General features: G+C 44.1%; 1 long non-coding RNA gene across 1 annotated transcript; it reads right to left on the reverse strand.

Moving 5' to 3' along the window:
- Positions 1–978: 978 nt before the first annotated feature.
- On the reverse strand, positions 979–15,260 carry LOC116542651. Its single transcript, XR_004265307.1, has 5 exons — positions 14,570–15,260; positions 11,336–12,799; positions 9,678–10,683; positions 6,777–7,149; positions 979–1,526 (listed from the first exon to the last, which is right to left on the reverse strand). It is a non-coding gene; the product is annotated as an uncharacterized LOC116542651 (long non-coding RNA).
- Between the last annotated feature and the right edge of the window lie 760 nt (positions 15,261–16,020).

The raw sequence follows: 16,020 nt of genomic DNA on the forward strand, positions 1-16,020 counted from the left end.
ACAGTTTACATTGAGGTTTACTCTTTCTGTTATACAGTTCCACGGTTTGACAAATGCATACTGCCGCATATCCACCATTACAGTATCAGCTTCTCTGCCTGAAATTGTTCCCTCTGTTCTATATATTAATCCTTCTTTGACCCTTCCAAACCTCACCCATGACATGACATCCACTGATTTTCTTTTACTGTTTCTATAGTTTTACCTCTTTCAAAATGTCATATTGCTGGAATGTGTAGTATGTAGCCTTTTCAGACTGGTTTCTTTCACTTAGCAATCTGCATTTAACGTTACTCCATGTCTTATCAAGGCTTGATTGCTTAATTCATTTTATCACTGAATAATACTCAATTGTATGAATGTACCATAGTACACCCATTTATCTACTCGAGGGCATCTTGGTTGCTTTCAAGTTTTGGGAATTATAACTAAAGTTGATATAAACATTCATATGCAATTTTTTTTGTGGACATACATTTTCACTGATTTGGGTAAATATCTAGCAGCATGATTGCTGGATAGTATAGTCAATCTATGTTTAGCTATGTGAGAAACTGCTTAACTGTCTTCTAAAGTGGTTGTACCATGTTGCATTATCACCAGTAATAAATTCGAGTTCCTATTGTTCTATATCCTTGCCAGCAGTTGATGATGTCTTAGTTTTGGATTTTTGCCATTCTAATATGTGTGTGGTAGTATCTGATTGTTGCTTTAATTTGCAATTCCCTAATAGGATATGATGTTGAACATCTTTTCATATATTTATTAACCATCTGTATATCTTCTTTGGTGAGGTGTCTGTTCAGATCTTTCACCCAATTCTGAATAATTTAAATTTAAATTTCCTTTAGAAGAGTTCCTTGTGTATTTTAGGTAACAGACCTTTATCAAATAGGTATTCTGCAAATATTTTCTCCCCGTCTGTGCTTCGTTTTTTTAATCTTAACAGTGCCTTTTGCAGAGCAGAAGTTTTTCATTGTAATCAAGTCCAGCTTGCTAAGTTTACCCCCTCCCCATGGATTATGCTTTTGGTGTTGTATCATCACCAAACTCAAAGTCACCTACAGTCTCAAGTTATCCAGTAGATGTCCTATAGTTTTACATTTTACATTTACAATTTAAGATCCATTTTAAGTTAATTTTTATAAAAGATATAAGGCATGTGTCATTTTTTCTATTTGTATTTCCGGTTGTTCTAGCACCATATATTGAAGACTCTTTTCTCCATTAAATTGCCTTTCCTCCTTTGTCAAATATCAGTTGTCTGTATTTTACATGGATCTATTTTGGGGCTCTCCATTCTATTCCATTGGTCTATTTGTCTATTCTTTTGCCAATACCATGCTGTCTTGTTTACTGTAGCTTTGTTGTAAGTCTTGAAGTCTGGTAATATCAGTCCTCCAACTTCATTATTGAATGTTCTATGGATTATTCTAGGTCTTTTACTTTTTCATTTAAAATTCAGAAGTAATTTATTGTCATCCAAAAAATGACATCCTCAGATTTTGATTGAGATCTCATTGAATCTACAAATAAAGTTGGGAAGAATTGACATTGGAACAATACTGACATTTTCTGGGAATATGGAATATTTCTCTATTTATTTAGATTTTAATTTCTTTATCAGAGGTTTGCTAGCTTACTTCATAGAGCCTATACACATTTTGTTAGATTTATGCCTAAATATTTATTTTTTTATTATTTTTTGAGGCAAATACAAATGGTATTATGTTTTAAATTTCAAATTCCAATTGTTCTTTGCTGGCGTTAAGAAAGAAATTGACCTTTTACCCTGTAGACTTGCTAAAATTGCTTATTAATTACAGGAGGTTTTTGTTTATTCTTAGGTATTTTTTACATAAAAATCATATCATCTACAAAGACAGATTTATTTCTTTCTACTATGAATACCTTTTATTTTCCTTTCTTGTCTTACATTAGGTAGGAGGTTTACTGTAATGTCACATAGGAGTAGTGAGAGGACATCCTTTCCTTGTTCCTGATCTTAGAGGGAAAGCATCTATTTTCTCACCATCAAGAATCTGCAGATTTTTTCCATTGAGTTGGGTAAACACCCTTCTATTCTGAGTTTTCTGAGTATTTTTTTTTTTAAATTATGAATGGGTGTTGCATTTCTTTTGCTTCTTCTAGCACCTTCCCTCTTCTTCGGTCCCCACCTTCTTTTTTTTAAGTGCAATGGTGCAATCTTGGCTCACTGAAACCTGCAACCTCCGCTTCCCAGGTTCAAGCAATTCTCCTGGCTATGTTTCCAGAGCAGCTGGGATTACACCTGCCTGCCACCATGCCGGACTAATTTTTGTATTTTTAGTACAGATGGGTTTTCACCACGCTGGCCAGGCTGGTCTCAAACTCCTGACCTCAGGAAATCCACCTGCCTTGGCCTTACAAAATGCTGGAATTACAGGTGTGAGCCACTGTACCTGGTGTTTCCCCATTATTTCCTCACCCTTCCGCTTTCTCCACCTTTCTTCTTCTTTTTCCCCCACCTTCTTTCTTGATCTTCTCCCACCTTCCCTCTTCTTCTCCCACCTTCACTTTTCTTCTTTCCCCAAGTTCCCTCTTTTTCTTTCCCCATCTTCTTTCCACTTTCCCCACCTCCCCTATTCTTTTTCCCCACCTTCTCTCTTCTTCTTTTCCATTTCCCACCTTCCGTCTTCTTCTTGCCTCACCTTCCCTCTTCTTGTTCCCCAAACTTCCCTCTTCTTCTTCTCCCACCATCCCTCTTCTTCTTTCCTCTTTCCCCACTGTCCCTCTTTTTCTTTTCCACTTTCCTCACCTTCCATCTTCTTTCATTCCTAGCATCCCTCTTCTTTCCCACCTTCCCTCTACTTCTTGTGAAAATTTTCTTTATTGATTGATGTGATTACATTATTATGTATTTTTGCATATACTTCATGTGTAAATATATATATTTTTTTTTCAAGAAAATTTATTTCTCTAAGATTTTAAGATTCCTTCTTATAAAATTATACATTACATGTTTTATTTATTTAACGAACATTTATTGCACATATACTATGCTGAAGATATTATTAGGTGTGGAAGACACATTAATAAATAAAGCTGCATGAAAGTTTTGGAATAAGTTACATTTGGTACAGGGGAGGGTAAGAAGATAATGAGGAAGAACTGAAAAAAAGGAGGGGGAATTGAACAACAGCAAACCAGAGAATGTGACATTTCTTGTCTTTCAACTTTTTCTCGTGGTACTTTTGATTAGGGAAATGATCCCTCTCCAAGGGACACCTGAATGACTCCAGACTTCTTGATTTCTACCGACTCTTACTGCTCTGGAGCTTATACTCATATCCTAACCCCTTAGCATGCAATGGCACAGTCTTATGACCAACTCTTTGCCTATCTGTTCAGCCATATTGTGACCAAATTGCAGACGACAGGCTCAGGTCGTTCCCCAAAAGGTTGTGTTCTTCCAGGCCCTTGGTCACTCACTCACCCAACAATAGGGGAGAGGACACCATCAGGTGCAGTGAACTCCTTTAACTAAATATTGGACCCCAAAGAGTTTTGCAGAAAATAATTTATTTAGGCAGAGAGAGAGAGAAAAAGGAGAAAGAAATAGATAAGGAGAGAGAGAGAGAGCGAGCTCTCATGCTGTTGGGGGAGGGGATCCAGAAATGGAATCCGCCTAGATGTGGCAGAAGGGGACATTTAACCTGGGAGTTATTCCTGCCCTATTCAAGTTTTCGGTCCTATGAAAGGAGCTCCTTTAAACTTCTGCTGGAGTGATTGATCTTTGATTTCTTACATCTGATTTGTTGTTTGGCCCAAAGTGCTCCCATAGCTTTTTCTCCTAACCTCCTCCCCCTTGCCTAAAACTTGGATTCCGTAATTGATTATTTTAACCATACTTTCTAAGATAAAAAAATTGTGGTTTTAGCTCACTTCTCTTGCCTTCATTCCATCTCACATGGAAAAATCCTAATTCTAAGAAGCCACTTATTCTACTCCTGTGCCGACATAACTTTGTGTACATGAAGAAAAACACAGAAAATTATACTGGCCATTTTAAATTTATAAAAAACAAAACAAAGCTGTTCTGTTAGTGCTGCCTACTGATTGTATACGTTTCTTTAGTCAATTCATATTTTATTCCTAAAAACTGTTTTTCACCCCTTTCTTAAGGAAATGTCAAAACTCTACACTGCTTCCTGACTCTCATCTGATCACCTTCCTTTTAATTCACATAGAAAATATAAAAATCTACAACCATCTGAGCTTTGACATACCTAATGAAAGCCAGCAATGGTGAAAAGATTTCCTCTTTTAAAAATGTGTTGTGAAAACTAGCTAGCCATAAGCAGAAAGCTGAAATCACATCCCTTCCTTACACCTAATACAAAAATTAACTCCAGATTTATTAAAGATTCAAACATAAGACCTAAGACCATAAAAACCCTGAAAGAAATCATTTATGACATAGGCGTGGGCAAGGAATTCATGACCAAACCACAAAAAACCAATGGCAACAAAAGCCAAAATAAACAAACGGGATCTAATTAAATTAAACAGCACATGCACAGCGAAAAAAAGCTATCATTGGAGTGAACCAGCAACCAGTAGAGCAGAAAAAATTTTTGCAATCTTCCCATCTGACAAATGGCTAATAGCCAGAATCTACAAAGAAGTTAAACAAATTTACGAAAACGAAACAAAACAAAACAACAACACCAAAAAAATAACAACCCTATCAAAAACTAGGTGACAGAGGGGAACACACAATTCTAAAAAGAAGATATTTCTTCAGCAAACAAACGTATGAAAAAAAGCTCATCATCACTAATCTTTAGAGAAATGCAAATCAAATCCACATTTATATACAATCTCACGCCATTTAGATTGGCGATCATTAAAAAATCAGTAGACAACAGATGCTGGAGAAGATGTGGAAAAATAGGAACACTTTTACACAGTTGGTGGGAGTGTAAATTAGTTCAACCATTGTGCAAGACAGTGTGTTGATTCCTCAAGGATCTACAAGTAGAAATACCATTTGACCCAGCCATCCCATTACTGGGTATATACCCAAAGGATCATAAATACTTATATTAAAGATGCATTTACACATAAATTTATTGTGGAACTGTTCACAGTAGCAGACTTGGAACCAACCCAAATGTCCATCAATGATAGACTGAATAAAGAAACTGGCAGATTACTGAGGCAGTTCTAACTGTACCTCTGTAAACAAAACCGCAAGGAAATTTACATAGCAGCTGGGCAGAGCCCACAGTTTTCAGCAATGCCTCTGCTGGCAGACTGTGACTAGACTGCCTCCTTGCTGGGCAGGGCATCACAAACTTATAAATAAAGCCTGACCTTCCCAGGACAGAGCACCAGGGAAAAGAGGCAGTTGTAAGTTCCACTGCAGCAAACTTAAACGCATTTACCCAGCAGCACTGAAAGGAATAACAGAACACCTAACACAGCACTTGAGCTCTGATAAGGGACAGGCTGTCTACTCAAGCAGCTCCACAACCCCCGAATATCCAGAGGTACGTTCAAGAGGAGAGCTCTGGCTGACATCTGGCAGGTACCCTTCTGGGATGAAGATAACAGAAGAAGAAACCAGCAGCAACCATTACTGTTCTGCAGCGCCCGCAGGTGATTCCCAGGTAAGCAGGGTCTGGAGTGGACCTGCAGCAGTCCTGCGGCAGAGGGGCCTGTTAGAAGGAAAAGTGAAAAACAAATACTTTCAACATCAACAAGAAACACGCCCACTCAGAGACCTCATGCAAAAGTTACCAACTACAAAGATGATAGGTAGATAAATCTATGAAGATGGGAAGAAACCAGTGCAAAAATGATGAAAACACCAAAAACCAGAACATCTCTCCTCCTCCAAGGGATCACAACTCCTCACCAGCAAGGAAACAAAGCTGAATGGAGAATGAGTCTGAAATTGACAGAAGCAGACTTCAGAAAGTGGGTAATAACAAACTTCTCTGAGCTAAAAGAACATGTTCTAACCCAATGCAAACAAACTAAGAACCTTGAAAAAAATGTCAGATGAAATGCTAACTAGAATAACCAGCCTAGAGAAGAACATAAATGACTTGATAGAGCTGAAAAACACAGCACGAGAACTTCCCAAAGCATACACAAGTTTCAATAGCCAAATTGACCAAGCAGAAGAAAGGATATCAGAGATTGAAGATCAACTCAATGAAATAAGAGAAGGCAAGAAAAGAGAAAAAGAGTGAAAAGCCTGGTAAGGACATGAGGGTAAGGCAGGGTAGGTAAGCCAGGTGCGTAAGTTCCAAGCATTGATACTAAATGAGTAAGGCCAGAAGGTTCCTAAAGCAACTGGGGGAATCTGATTTGGCTAGACACTGAGATTAAGACCAGGTCAGGAAGCCCAGCAATTGAAAAGGCCGGGTGTGTGACACCAGTTAGGCTAGGGCCTGGCTGTGGCTTCTCTGGGATTTGGGCTGGGGATTGGTCTGGGGTATGGAGTTGGGTGTAGAGGGAGGGAAAAAGTGGAGAGGTATGATAAACCCAGGGGACAAAACCTAAGGAGATAAATCTAGAACTTTAAAGGCTGTTAGGTTAAAAAAAAATAGTAATAACAATAAAACTTGGGACAGTATCGTAAACTAAGGATGGGGGACTATGTGGGTCACCTATGATCGAAAAGACAAATTAGGAAATCTAGCAGACTAATGCAGGTTATTAAGGTTCACATGCAGCATCCTCTGTTTGAGGGAGGGATGTGGGCCCGGTGTAAGGACAAGTACCTGGATGCCCTCTTCCTGCACAACGATGATGGGTACCACTCCTACTGCTCCACCAGCTGCTCCGATGGGATGCTTCTTCTCTGGAAAAAACCAGGATTGCACCCGATGCTACTGCTCCACCTACTGTTCTGGAGGCAGACTGCTCCTCTGTAACAACCAAAATTTTACCAGATCCTACTGCTTCCATCTACTGCTCTGGAGGCACGCTGTTGCTCTGTGACAACCACAATTTCAACAGATGCTACTGCTCCATCTAATGCTCCAGAGAGATGCTGTTCCTCTGTGACAACCACAATTTTACCAGATGCTACTTCTCCATCTACTGATCCAGGGACACGCTGCTCCTCTGTGACAACCACAATTTCACCAGATGCTACTGCTCCATCTACTGCTCCAGGGGAACGCTGCTCCTCTGTGACAACCACAGTTTCACCAGCTGCTACTGGTGAACACAGCTGCAGAAAACTAGGTGGTAAGGCCAGGGAAGGTAGGTAAATCTAAGTTGGCAAAAGTGTGAGGTTAAGACCAGTCGAAAAGCCAAGTTGCTGAAAACTCTGAGTGGCTGAGTAAGTAAAGCCCTTCCTGAATAGAGCTAGGTGGCTAACTCCACCTGGGTGATGCCAAGATGTTAATACTAGTCAAGAGGTTAAGGCCATGTGAGTTAAAATAAAAGGTTGAGGACTGGTGGGAAGGCCAGGTTGGCAAACTATGATTGTCATCCAGGTTGAAAAGGTCATGAGGTTAAGGCCAGCTCAGTAATGCAAGATGTCTAATTATGTGCTTGGGGCTAGGGCTAAAGCAGGGCTTGCCACAGGCTGGGACTCCGCCTGAGGCCAAGGCTTCCGTTAGGCTAGGGCTTGGTTGAGGCTTCACTGGGATGTTGGCTGGGGATTGGTCTGGGGTATGGAGTTGGGTGTAGAGGAAGGTAAAAAGTAGAGGGGTATGATAAACCCAGAGGAAAACCTAAGGAGGTAAATCTAGGACGTTAAGGCCTGTTAGATTAAAAAATAATAATAATAAATAAAAAGGGGGACAGTTTCATAAACTAAGGATGGGGACTATGTGGGTCACCTATGATCAGAAAGACAAGTTGGGAAATATAGCAGGCTAATGCAGGTCATTAAGGTTCACACACAGCATCCTCTCTTCAAGGGAAAGATGTGTGCCGGGTGTCAGGATAAATACCTAGATGTACTCTTCCTGTATGATGACAGGTACCATTCCTACTGCTCCACCAGCTGCTCCAGAGGGATGCTGTTCTGGCGGAAAAACCTGGATTGCACTGATGCTACTGCTCCATCTACTGCTCCAGAGGGAGGCTCCTCATCTGTAAGAACCACAATTTCATCAGATGCCACTGCTCCATCTACTACTCTGGGGGCATGCTGCTCCTCTATGAAGCCACAACTTCGCCAGATGCCACTGCTGCATCTACTGCTCCGGGGGCACACTGCTCCTCTATGACAACTACAATTTCACCAGATGCCATGGCTCCATCTACTGCTCAGAAGCATGCTACTTCTCTGTGAGAACCACAATCTCACCAGATGGCACTGCTACATCTGCTGTTCCAGGGGCATGCTGCTCCTCTGTGACAACCACAATATAACCAGATGCGGCTTAGTGCTCCATCTACTGCTCTGAGGGCAAGCTGCTCCTCTAGGACAGCCACACTTTCAGCAGATGCTATTTACTACTCCATCTTCTGCTCCGGAGGCATGCTGCTCCTATGTGACAACCACAATGTCACCAGATGCTGCTTAGTGATCCATCGACTGCTCCAGGGCATGCTGCTCCTCTGTGACAACCACAATTTCACCAGATGCTGCTGCTCCATCTACTGTTCTGGGGGCATGCTGCTCCTCTGTGATAACCACAATTTCACCAGATGCCACTGCTCCATCTACTGCTCCTGGGGCATGCTGCTGTGACAGTCACAATTTCACCAGATGCTACTGCTCCATACACTGCTCCAGGGGAACATTGCTCCTCTCTGACAACCACAATATCACCACATGACACTCCTCCATCTACTGCTCCAGGGGCACGTTGCTCCTCTGTGACAACCACACTTTCACCAGATGCTATTTCCTGCTCCATCTACTGCTCTGGGGACATGCTGCTCCTCTGTGTCAACCACAATATGACCAGATGCTATTGCTCCTTATGCTGCTCCAGGGATGCTCTGCTCCTCTGTGACAACCGCAATTTCACCAAATGCTATTGCTCTATCTACTGTTCTGGGGGGCATGCTGCACTTCTGTGACAACAAAAATATCACCAGATGCTACTTAAAGCTACATATAGTGCTCTGGAACACGCTGCTCATCTGTGACAACCAAAATTCCACCAGATGCTGCTTACTTCTCCATCCACTGCTCCGAGGGCCCACTGCTCTGAGGGCATGCTGCTCCTCTGTGACAAAAATTCTACCAGATGCTGCTTACTGCTCCATCTATATCTCCGAGAACATGCTGCTCCTCTGTGAAAACAAAAATTTCACCAGATGCTGCTTACTGCTCCATTTATATCTCCTGGGACATACACCACCACTGTGACAACCAAAATATCACCAGATGGTACTTAGTGCTCCATCTACTGCTCCGGGGCACGCTGCTCCTCTGTGACAACCACAATTTCACCAGAGGCCACTGCTCCATGTACTGCTCCAACGACACAGTGACCCTCTGTAACAGCCAGTTTCACCAGATGCTACTTCTCCATACACTGCACCGGGGGCACACTCCTCTGTGTCAACCACAATATCCTCAGATGCTATTACTCCTTATAGTGCACTGGGGACACGATGCTCCTCTGTGACAAGCATAATTGCACCATATGCTAGGGCTCCATGTTCTGCTCCAGGGGCACGCTATTGCTCTGTGACAACCACAATTTCACAAGTTGCCACAACTTCATGTACTACTCAAGGGACACGGTGAGCCTCTGGGAAAACCACAATTTCCACAGATGGTACTGCTTCATACACTGCTGTGGGGGCACGCTTCTCCTCTGTGACAACCACAGTATCACCAGAGGCTATTACTCCTTACACTGCTCCAGGAAAGGGCTTCTCCTCTATGACAAGCATAATTTCACTAGATGCTGTGGCTCCATCTTCTGCTGAGGGGACATGCTCCTCCTCTGTGATAATGACAATTTCACCAGATGCTACTGCTCCATCTCCTGCTCAGGGTGAACTCTGCTCCTCCGTGACAAACATAATTTGACAAGATACTAAGGCTCCATCTTCTGCTCCCGGGGCACCCAGCTCCTCTGTGACAACAAAAATGTCACCAAATGCTGCTTACTACTCTCTCTATATCTCTGGGAACATGCTGCTCCTCCGTGAAAACCAAAATATCACCAGATGCTATTTAAATCTACATATACCGCTCCAGGACACGCTGCTCCTCTGTGACAACCAAAATTCCACCAGATGCAGATTAATTCTCCGTCCACTGATCTGGGGGCACGCTGCTCCACTGTGACAACAAAAATTTCACCAGATGCTGCTTACTCCTCCATCTATATCTCTGGGACCATGGTGCTCCTCTGAGAAAACAAAAATTTCATCAGATACTGCTTACTGCTCCATTATATCTCCAGGGACATACTGCTTCTCTGTGACAATGACAGTATCACCAGATGCTACTGTTCCTTATACTGCTCCGGGGGCATGCAGCTCCTTTGTGACAACCACAATTACACCAGATGTTGCTTATACCTCCATCAGCATGCTGCTCCTCTGTGACAACCACAATTTCACCAGATGCCACTGCTCCATGTACTGCTCCAAGGACAGGATGACCCTCTGGAACAGCCACAATTTCATCAGATGCTACTGCTCTATATGCTACTGCGGGGGCACACTGCTCCTCTTTGTCAACCACAATATTTCCAGATGCTATTACTCCTTATACTGCTCTGGGGGCATGCTGCACCTCTGTGACAACAAAAATTTCTCCAGATGCTGCTTACTGCTCCATCTATATCTCCGGAACACACTGCTCCTCTGTGAAAACAAAAATTTCACCAGATGCTGTTTACTGCTCCATTTATATCTCCAGGAACACGCTGCGCCTCTGTGAAAACGAAAACTTCACAAGATACCGTTTACTGTTCCATTTATATCTCCAGGGACACACTGCTCCTCTGTGACAACCAAAATATCACCAGATGCTACTTAGTGCTCCATCTACTGCGCCGGATGCAGGAAACTCTTCTGTGACAGTGACAATATCACCAGATGCTACTGCTCCTTAAACTGCTCCAGGAGCACGCTGCTCCTCTGTGACAGCCACAATTTCACCAGATGCCACTGCTCCATGTCCTGCTCCAAGGACAGCGTGACCCTCTATGACGGCCACAATTTCACTAGATGCTACTTCTCCATACACTGCTCCAGGGGCACGCTGCTCCTCTGTGTCAACCACAATATCACCGATGCTATTAACTCCTTATAGTGCACCGAGGACATGATGCTCCTCTGTGACAGCAAAATTTCAACGTATGCCAAGGCTCCATATTCAGCTCTGGGGGCACGCTCCTTCTCTGACAACCACAATTTCACCAGATGCTACTGCTCCATCTCCTGCTCCAAGGGCACACTGTTCCTCTGTGACAACCACAGTTTCACCAGATGCTACTCCTCCATCTACTGCTCCGGGGGCACTCTGCTCCTCTGTGACAATAAAAATTTGACCAGATGCTGCTTACTGCTCCATCCATATCTCTGGGAACATGATCCTTCTCTGTGAAAACCAAAATATCACCAGATGCTACATAAAGCTACATATCCTGCTCCAGGACACGCTGCTCCTCTGTGACAATGAAAATTCCACCAGACGCTGATTACTTCTCCATCCACAGATCTGGGGGCACGCTGCTCAACTGCGACAACAAAAATTTCACCGCATGCCGCTTACTACAAAATCTATATCTCTATATCTATATCTATATCTCCGGGACAATGGTGCTCCTCTGTGAAAACAAAAATTTCACCACATGCTCTTTACTACTCCATTTATATCTCCAGGGACATACTGCTCCTCTGTGACAACCAAAATATCAACAGATGCTACTTAGTGCTCCAGCTACTGCTCTGGGGCACACTGCTCCTCTGTGACAACCACAATATCACCAGAGGCTATTGCTCCTTATACAGCTCCAGGGGCGCACTGCTCCTTTGTGACAATGACAATTTCACCAGATGCCACTGCTCCATGTAATTCTCCAAGGACACAGTGACCCTATGTGACAGTCACTTCAACAAATGCTACAGCTCCATACACTGCTCCTCTTTTTAAACCACAATATCACCATATGCTATTACTCCTCATACTGCTGCGGGGGTAGGCTGCTCCTCTGTGACAACAAAAATTTCACCAGAGGCTGCTCGCTGCTCCATTTATATCTCCAGGAACACGCTGCTCCTCTGTGAAAACAAAAATTCCACGACATGCTGCTTACTGCTCCATTTACATCTCCAGGAACACGCTGCTCCTCTGTGAAAACAAAAATTCCACGACATGCGGCTTACTGCTCCATCTATATCTCCGGGAACACGCTGCTCCTCTGTGACAACCACAGTTTCACCAGATGCTGCTTACTGCTCCATTTATATCTCCAGGAACACGCTGCTCCTCTGTGAAAACAAAAACTTCACCAGATGCTGCTTAGTGCTCCATCTATATCTCCGGGAACACACTGCTCCTCTGTGACAACCACAATTTCACCAGATGCTGCTTACTGCTCCATTTATATCTCCAGGAACATACTGCTCCTCTGTGACAACGACAATATCACCAGATGCTCCTGCTCCTTATACTGCTCCAGGTGCATGCAGCTCCTCTGTGACAATCACAATTTCACCAAATGCTGCTTACAGCTCCATCAGCATGCTGCTGTTCTGTGACAACGACAACCCTCTGTGACAGCCAAAATTTCACCAGATGCTACTGCTCTATACACTGCTCCGTGGGCACACTGCTCCTCTTTGTGAGCCACAATATTTCCAGATACTATTACCCTTATATTGCTCTGGGGGCACGCTACTCCTCTTTGACAACAGAAATTTCGCCAGATGTGTCTTACTGCTCCATCTGTATCTTTGGGAACAGGCTGCTCCTCTGTGGAAACAAAAATTTCACCAGATGCTGCTTACTGCTCCACTTATATCTCCAGGGACACATTGCTCCTCTGTGACAACTAATATATCACCAGATGCTACTTAGTGCTCCATCTACTGCCTCGGGTGCAGGAAACTCCTCTGTGACAACCAAAATATCACCAGATGCTACTGCTCCCTATACTGCTCCGGGGACACACCGCTCCTCTGTGACGACAATTTCACCACATGCTGCTTACAGCTCCATCAGCACGCTGCTTCTCTGTGACAACCACAATTTCACCAGATGCCACTGCTCCATGTCCTGCTCCAAGGACAGGGTGACCCTATGTGACAGCCACAATTTCACTAGATGCTACTTCTCCATACACTGCTGCAGGGGCACGCTGCTCCTCTGTGTCAACCACAATATCACCAGATGCTATTACTCCTTATAGTGCACCAGGGACACGATGCTCCTCTGTGACCAGCATAATTTCACCAAATGCTACAGCTCCATCTTCTACTCCGGGGACACGCTCCCTCTCTGTGACAACCACAATTTCACCAGATGCTACTGCTTCATCTACTGCTCTGGGGGCACTCTGCTCCTCTGAGACAACAAAAATTTGACCAGATGCTGCTTACTGTTCCATCCATATCTCCAGGAACCTGCTGCTTCTCTGTGAAAACCAAAATATCACTAGAGGCTACTTAAAGCTACATATACTGCTCCAGGACACGCTGTTCCTCTCTGACAAAGAAAATTCCACGAGACGCTGATTACTTCTCCCTCCACTGATCCGGGGCACACTGCTCCACTGTGAGAACAAGAATTTGACCAGATGCTGCTTACTGCTCCTTCTATATCTCCGGGACCACGGTGCTCCTCTGTGAAAACAAAAATTTCACCATATGCTGCTTGCTGCTCCATTTGTATCCCTGGGGACATACTGCTCCTCTGTGAAAACCAAAATATCACCAGATGCTACTTGGTGCTCCATCAAGTGTCTGGAGCACACTGTTCCTCTGCGACAACCACAATTTCACCAGATGCTGGTTATTTCTTCATCTACTTCTCCAGGTGCATGCACTTCCTCTATGACAACCACAATATCATCAAATGCTACTGCTCCTTATACTGCTCCAGGGACATGCTGCTTCTCTGTGACAACAATTTTACCAGATGCTGCTTACATCTCCGTCAGCACACTGCTCCTCTGTGACAACCACAATTTCACCAAATGCTGCTCACAGCTCCATCAGCACGCTGCTCCTCTGTGACAACCACAATTTCACCAGATGCCACTGCTCCACGTACTTCTCCAAGGACACAGTGACCCCATGTGACAGCCAGAATTTCACCAGATGCTACCGCTCCATACACTGCTCCGGGGTCATGCTGCTCTTCTTTGTAAACCACAATATCACCGTATGCTATTACTCCTTATAGTGCTCCGGGGGCACGCTGCTCCTCTGTGACAACAATTTCACCAGATGCTGCTTACTGCTCCATTTATATCTCCAGGAACACGTTGCTCCTCTGTGAAAACGAAAACTTCACCAGGCTGCTTACTGTTCCATTTCTCCAGGGACACGCTGCTTCTCTGTCACAACCAAAATATCACCAGATGCTACTTAGTGCTCCATCTACTGCTCTGGGTGCAGGCAACTCCTCTCTGACAACCACAATATCAGCAGATGCTACTGCTCCTTATACTGCTCCGGGGACATGCTGCTCCTCTGTGACAACCACAGTTTCACTAGATGCTGCTTACCCCTCGATCAGCACGCTGCTCCTCTGTGACAACCAAAATTTCACCAGATGCCACTGCTCCATGTACTTCTCCAAGGACACGGTGACCCTAAGTGAGAGCCACAATTTCACCAGATGCTCCCGCTCCATACACTGCTCCGGGGTCACGCTGCTCTTCTTTTAAACCACAATATCACCATATGCTATTACTCCTTATAGTGCTCGGGGGCATGCTGCTCCTCTGTGACAACAAAAATTTCGCCAGATGCTGCTTACTGCTCCATTTATATCTTCAGGGACACACTGCTCCTCTGTGACAACCAAAATATCACCAGATGCTAGTTAGTGCTCTATCTACTGCTCCGGGCGCCTGCTGCTCCTCTGTGACAACCACAATTTCACCAGATGGTATTGCCCCATCTACTGCTCCGGGGCACGCTGCTCCTTTGTAACAACCACAGTTTCACCAGATGCTGCTTACTTGCTCCATCTACTGCTCCTCCGTGATGACCACAGTGTCACCACATGCTGTTTAGTGCTCTAGTGCTCCAGGGGCACGCTGCTCCTCTGTTACAACCACAATTTCTCCAGACGCTGCTTACTGGTCCATCTAGTGCTCCAGGGGCAAGCTTCTTCTATGTGACCACCACAATTTCACCAGATGCTACTGCTCCGTCTCCTGCTCTGGTGGGACACTGCTCCTTTGTGAAAACCCTGATTGCACTTGGCACTATTGCTCAATGAAAAACTATTTCAGTAACACCAGGGTCTGAAATCCAATAGGTAAAACAGCCCACAGTATGATGAGCAAGTTGTCACGCCAGTCATGTGAAGACTGGAGGCAAATACTAGGTGCGTTAGAGAGTGCAGGGAAGGCGAGATGGTCAACATTGGCTGGATAAAACCAGGCAGTAAACACCAGGTAAGTATGAGGCCAGCAGATGTTGTCTTTCTTGCTAAGGCAAGCATCAAGAGAGGGCAAGTGTGTATGGCCCTAAGTTTAATGAGGGCACGTGAAGAATGCCTACTGGATAAGGTCAGGTAAATACAGCCAGTGGGAGGGCCACCAAGTGACCAGGAAAGGAAAGTCAAAAGCAGGAACAGAGCAGAATGGCACCAGTTTTAGGCCAGTAAGGCTGTGATGCTTGAGGAATACCAGAAGCTTGAGACTAATTGTGAAGGCGACTCGGTAAGGTGGGGAGGTGGGAGATTCGGGTTGATAAGAATGGGTCATTCACAGAACCATGTTAAGGTCAGTTAAGTGTGCTAGGTGCATTAGGCCAGGAGATTCATACTGGATGAGTAAGGCCAGGGCAGGTGGATAAATCTAAGTTGGCAAAACTGTGAGGTTAACACTAGGTCAAAAATCAAGTGATTGA

Source organism: Sapajus apella, unplaced genomic scaffold (assembly GCF_009761245.1).
Source record: "Sapajus apella isolate SASKATOON/1434 unplaced genomic scaffold, GSC_monkey_1.0 scaffold171, whole genome shotgun sequence".
NCBI classification, from domain to species: domain Eukaryota; kingdom Metazoa; phylum Chordata; class Mammalia; order Primates; family Cebidae; genus Sapajus; species Sapajus apella.